Source organism: Lycorma delicatula, chromosome 2 (genome assembly GCF_047948215.1).
Source record: "Lycorma delicatula isolate Av1 chromosome 2, ASM4794821v1, whole genome shotgun sequence".
NCBI lineage: Eukaryota > Metazoa > Arthropoda > Insecta > Hemiptera > Fulgoridae > Lycorma > Lycorma delicatula.
Window position 1 is genome coordinate 173,925,657 of NC_134456.1, and position 6,000 is coordinate 173,931,656.

The 6,000-nt window shown below is 30.3% G+C and overlaps 1 long non-coding RNA gene across 1 annotated transcript in view; it reads right to left on the minus strand.

Annotated features, from left to right (window-relative positions):
* Positions 1 to 4,715, minus strand: part of LOC142320322 (uncharacterized) — a 178,109-nt gene extending 173,394 nt beyond the window's left edge. Inside the window, exon 1 of the long non-coding RNA XR_012755347.1 lies at positions 4,606 to 4,715. This is a non-coding gene — a long non-coding RNA (uncharacterized LOC142320322). The remainder of the gene's footprint in view (positions 1 to 4,605) is intronic.
* Between the last annotated feature and the right edge of the window lie 1,285 nt (positions 4,716 to 6,000).

Sequence of the window (6,000 nt, forward strand, 5' to 3'; positions counted from 1 at the left end):
TAAGCCTACCGCAATAAAACAATTTAAACCTTATTTTACAAAATATTACAAGTAATAGTACATTTCTTAAAACTACTAAAAATACAGATATTCTAAAGAATATTCTCATCGTTTTGTCGGAAGATACTCCACTGTACTTTATTCTCCGACATATATATAAGTGAAATATATAAATGTATTTATAAACTTTTGAGTTGACGGTGGTTTTGGGGTCTGGGGTATTGCAACGCGAAGATATGTCGAAATTTTCCGGAAGTCGAATCATGGTACCAATTACAATAGGTAGCTTTCTTATGAAATCTACCTAAAAACACTTGAGAAGTTTTGGTCATTCTCTGTTATACGCTTCGCATATTTTTATGCATTATTTATGGATCATTGTTTTTCCCCAAATTCGCTGAGTTTGGAACATACAATCTTCTGAACATAAGTCTAGCGCTTTTCCGCTCGGACAACCTTTAGCTCAAATAGTCGTGTCATCCATAACAATGCTTTTCAAAAATGGTTTAAAAGACTAATCCTATACGATAACTAAATAAATATCACTTTAACTTCACTAAATTATAAACTCGTTCAACAATAAAATATTAATAAAATTTAAACTTTCACTTGCCATATCGTAATTTAGGTTGTCCAAAAGCAGACTTACCGTACGGAAAAAACACTTTTAAAAACTATCCTACACATTTAACTTACATATTCTAAATACTTAACATTTAAAACTAACCTAAACAATTACGAATAATGGAGCATTGTTATCTACAACATTAATATTTGCATACAGAAAAACTCAAATAGACAATAACAGATCGTTATCTTACCTGTAATCCGTACAGACCAACACAGGTAACAGTTTTATTAAATTATTTATATACAACATTATTTAATATGATGATTTAAACGATATTACATCATAACTTTATATAAATCAGTGAGAAATAATAAAAAAATATGGTGCGGGACGCTCATTAAAAAGACCCGAAATTTTAAATATTTCCACAAATTCATGAAATATTTATTTGAAAAATTTATTTTTATATAATTATAACACGAATTATATCATGAATTATATCATGATAGATTATATCATGGTTAAGCAAAGATTTAGAAATCAACTCGTTGACTGCAAAACTTACCCTGGAGCAGACATTGATAGCGACCATAATTTGGTGATAATGAAATGTAGATTGGGGTTTAAAAACCTGAAGAAAAGGTGTCAGATGAATCGGTGGAATTTAGAGAAGCTTGAGGAAGAGGAGGTAAAGAAGATTTTTGAGGAGGACATCGCAAGAGGTCTGAGTAAAAAAGATAAGGTAGAAAATGTAGAAGAAGAATGGGAGAATGTTAAAAAGGAAATTCTTAAATCAGCAGAAGCAAACTTAGGTGGAATAAAGAGAACCGGTAGAAAACCTTGGGTTTCAGACGATATATTGCAGCTGATGGATGAATGTAGAAAATATAAGAATGCTAGTGATGAAGAAAGTAAAAGGAACTATCGGAAATTAAGAAATGCTATAAACAGGAAGTGCAAACTGGTGAAAGAAGAGTGGATTAAAGAAAAGTGTTCAGAAGTGGAAAGAGAAATGAACATTGGTAAAATAGACGGAGCATACAGGAAAGTTAAGGAAAATTTTGGGGTACATAAATTAAAATCTAATAATGTGTTAAACAAAGATGGTACACCAATATATAATACAAAAGGTAAAGTCGATAGATGGGTGGAATATATTGAAGAGTTATACGGAGGAAATGAATTAGAAAATGGTGTTATAGAGGAAGAAGAGGAAGTTGAGGAGGATGAAATGGGAGAAACAATACTAAGATCTGAATTTAAGAGAGCATTAAAAGATTTAAATTGCAGAAAGGCTCCTGGAATAGACGGAATACCTGTAGAATTACTGCGCAGTGCAGGTGAGGAAGCGATTGATAGATTATACAAACTGGTGTGTAATATTTATGAAAATGGGGAATTTCCATCAGACTTCAAAAAAAGTGTTATAGTTATGATACCAAAGAAAGCAGGGGCAGATAAATGTGAAGAATACAGAACAATTAGTTTAACTAGTCATGCATCAAAAATCTTAACTAGAATTTTATACAGAAGAATTGAGAGGAGAGTGGAAGAAGTGTTAGGAGAAGACCAATTTGGTTTCAGGAAAAGTATAGGGACAAGGGAAGCAATTTTAGGCCTCAGATTAGTAGTAGAAGGAAGATTAAAGAAAAACAAACCAACATACTTGGCGTTTATAGACCTAGAAAAGGCTTTCGATAACGTAGACTGGAATAAAATGTTCAGCATTTTAAAAAAATTAGGGTTCAAATACAGAGATAGAAGAACAATTGCTAACATGTACAGGAACCAAACAGCAACAATAACAATTGAAGAACATAAAAAAGAAGCCCTAATAAGAAAGGGAGTCCGACAAGGATGTTCCCTATCTCCGTTACTTTTTAATCTTTACATGGAACTAGCAGTTAATGATGTTAAAGAACAATTTAGATTCGGAGTAACAGTACAAGGTGAAAAGATAAAGATGCTACGATTTGCTGATGATATAGTAATTCTAGCCGAGAGTAAAAAGGATTTAGAAGAAACAATGAACGGCATAGATGAAGTCCTACGCAAGAACTATCACATGAAAATAAACAAGAACAAAACAAAAGTAATGAAATGTAGTAGAAATAACAAAGATGGACCGCTGAATGTGAAAATAGGAGGAGAAAAGATTATGGAGGTAGAAGAATTTTGTTATTTGGGAAGTAAAATTACTAAAGATGGACGAAGCAGGAGCGATATAAAATGCCGAATAGCACAAGCTAAACGAGCCTTCAGTAAGAAATATAATTTGTTTACATCAAAAATTAATTTAAATGTCAGGAAAAGATTTTTGAAAGTGTATGTTTGGAGTGTCGCTTTATATGGGAGTGAAACTTGGACAATCGGAGTATCTGAGAAGAAAAGATTAGAAGCTTTTGAAATGTGGTGCTATAGGAGAATGTTAAAAATCAGATGGGTGGATAAAGTGACAAATGAAGAGGTATTGCGGCAAATAGATGAAGAAAGAAGCATTTGGAAAAATAAAGTTAAAAGAAGAGACAGACTTATAGGCCACATACTAAGGCATCCTGGAATAGTCGCTTTAATATTGGAAGGACAGGTAGAAGGGAAAAATTGTGTAGGCAGGCCACGTTTGGAGTATATAAAACAAATTGTTGGGGATGTAGGATGTAGAGGGTATACTGAAATGAAACGACTAGCACTAGATAGGGAATCTTGGAGAGCTGCATCAAACCAGTCAAATGACTGAAGACAAAAAAAAAAAAAATAAAATAATTATAACATTTATGATATTTTTTTTACAAACAATTATTTTGTTATTTTTAATTTGATTATTAGAATTAAAGTAAATTTTTACGTAAATAAAAAAGAAAATAACCTACCGGGTTAGTCTAACGGTAAACTCGTCGTCGTAATCAGTTCGATTTCGAAGTCGAGGTTCTCAGGCTCAAATCCTAACAAAGATAGTTGCTTTTACTCAGATTTGAATACCAGATCAAGGAAACCGGTATTCTTTGGTGGTTGGGTTTCATTAACCACACGTTTCAGGAATAGTCAGCCTGACTTTGTTTAAGACTACACATTTACCAGTACAGTTACATTACACTGATAAGTCGCTAATGACTTTAACTGTTAATGCGACTATAAATAAAAGTATTAAAAAAAATATGTTCCATTAAATATTTCCCAATTTAAAATGTTTGAGAATTTCAAGTCTCTTGACTTGAAATTAGTCGGTCGGAATACATTTGATGCATTTAAAAAAAAAAAAACGATGGATTAAAAAACTGTATCTCCTGGAGGTTATATTTTTATGAAGGTGATGTACGTCTCATACGCATTGAGTATGAGACGTACATATTTTTGCTTCAGAAAATTTAAATAAAATACGTAATTCGGTTTCATGGAATTCTTTTATGAATTACAAACATAAATTTTTGGACGTATTTAAATTAAATATTTTGAAATAATAATAATAATAATAAAATGAATATACAATTATATGTTACACCTCGATAGAAACATAATTGATTATAATTTATTAGGTGAATTAAAAAAAAATCAAATACTACTGTAGCAAAAAGGTTAAGTAATTTTACATTTTTAGGTTATATATAAAATCAAATCTCAAACACTTCGAATAAACAACAAATATATAATACCAGAAATAATAATTCACCAGCGGTGGCAGCCTAATTTAAGAAATAAAACATGGATTCTGTTTATAGTTTTTGTTTATCTCAAGTATAGTTTTACATAAAAGAGATGAATTCGCCTTTAATTATATATTTTAAAATCTGTTTTACGTAATAACAGCATGAAGTTAACAGATAAATAAAATTTGAAACATATCAGTAATATCTGGCTGACTAGACTGACTGAGTGTCGATGCTGACAAGGGCTACCCTTTTTTACGTACATAGCATGTACGTTTACAGTATTAAGAAAGTTATTTAACAACATTATTGTTTTATTTTACTATTAGAATATCTAATGGTATTTTATATTTATGAATAAAATCTAAATTAATGTAATACATCCATTACCTTGCACAAAGTCAATTGTTCTTGAACACGGTTTGAATTACCAAAATATAATTATTTAACAATTACCACGCACAAAATTAATTAAGAAGTACGTACTTGTTTACTAGATGTCTACACTACTGACAGTAATCGGGATTTTCCGTGAGGAATCGGTACATCCCGACGAGCATATAACCTAGTGTTCTACGGAATATCACTGGTACAAGTATTTACGTTTGTGCGTCGATTGAAATACAGACTACGTCAGCTGAAGTTTTGTTGCATCATGCAAGTATTCAAAAAACACATTCAACCGAACTGTAATGTGTATCAAAACGTTTTACATTACTCTATCCGATGTACGAATAAGTTTTATAAGTTATCATCCATCAATAATTTTGTAATTTTTTTCTATCAGATTAAATTTTCTAATTAATTTTTATTTTAAAGAAAATTCCAAATTTTCTTTTCCATAACTAGTTGATTTGGAAATAAATAGATAAGAAACAAATTTTTATATATATATATATATATATATATTTTTTTTTTTTTTTTTATTCTTGTTTTATCAAAAATTGTTAAGTTTGTCTGTTCACACGTTAGCTTTCAGTATTCAAATGACTGAACATTTTTAATAAATTTGCATAGCTGTATCTATATTTAATCTGAAACTATATTTTTTAATTAAACTTTAAAAAGAGGTAATTTAATTTTGATAAAAAGTAGTTAAATGAGATTACCCACCAAAATAAAAGAAGATATAGGATTCCCTTGAACTAGGTTGCATTTGAGTGTAAGTGATGCTCACTGTAAAGTTATAAAAATGTTATGGGCATGCTTTTGTTATAAATCAAACTTCTTTAAAATCTACTGCTGAAAATACTTCTTTTAAATGTGTCTGAGTGCTGTGCTGTTAAATATGGTACTGGTGCATTTGAATTAATTTTTTTAAAAATAACATTGCTCATTATATGATCAAAGAGCATATGTAATTATTCATTTATAATATTGTTTTTATATATTTTTCAGTGTTTTTATATTCTGAGTTGTTTAAGAGTTCTAGTTTTATTCTTTACTGTTTGTAGATAAGATTTTCATGTTGTCAATTTTTGCAGTAGATGGTTTCACTGGGGAATTTTTCAAAAATTGATAAGATTATTTTTTTCAATTCATTAACGTAAGCCTCATCCCTAGAATACAGTCAGTTATCATCCTTAAACCAACAATAGACATACACAACATAACCTTTCATCATCATCACCATCTGGTATTCTCCCTGGCAGCAGGTCCCTCACGCTGGGCAATTTTTGTTCCAAGCCTTCTCCTTTGACCCCTTGTAATTTAAAATTTTCACCTTTTCTATTATTATTTTTTTCCTCATTTCCTTTCTACTTTTTACTGACCATTGTGATATAG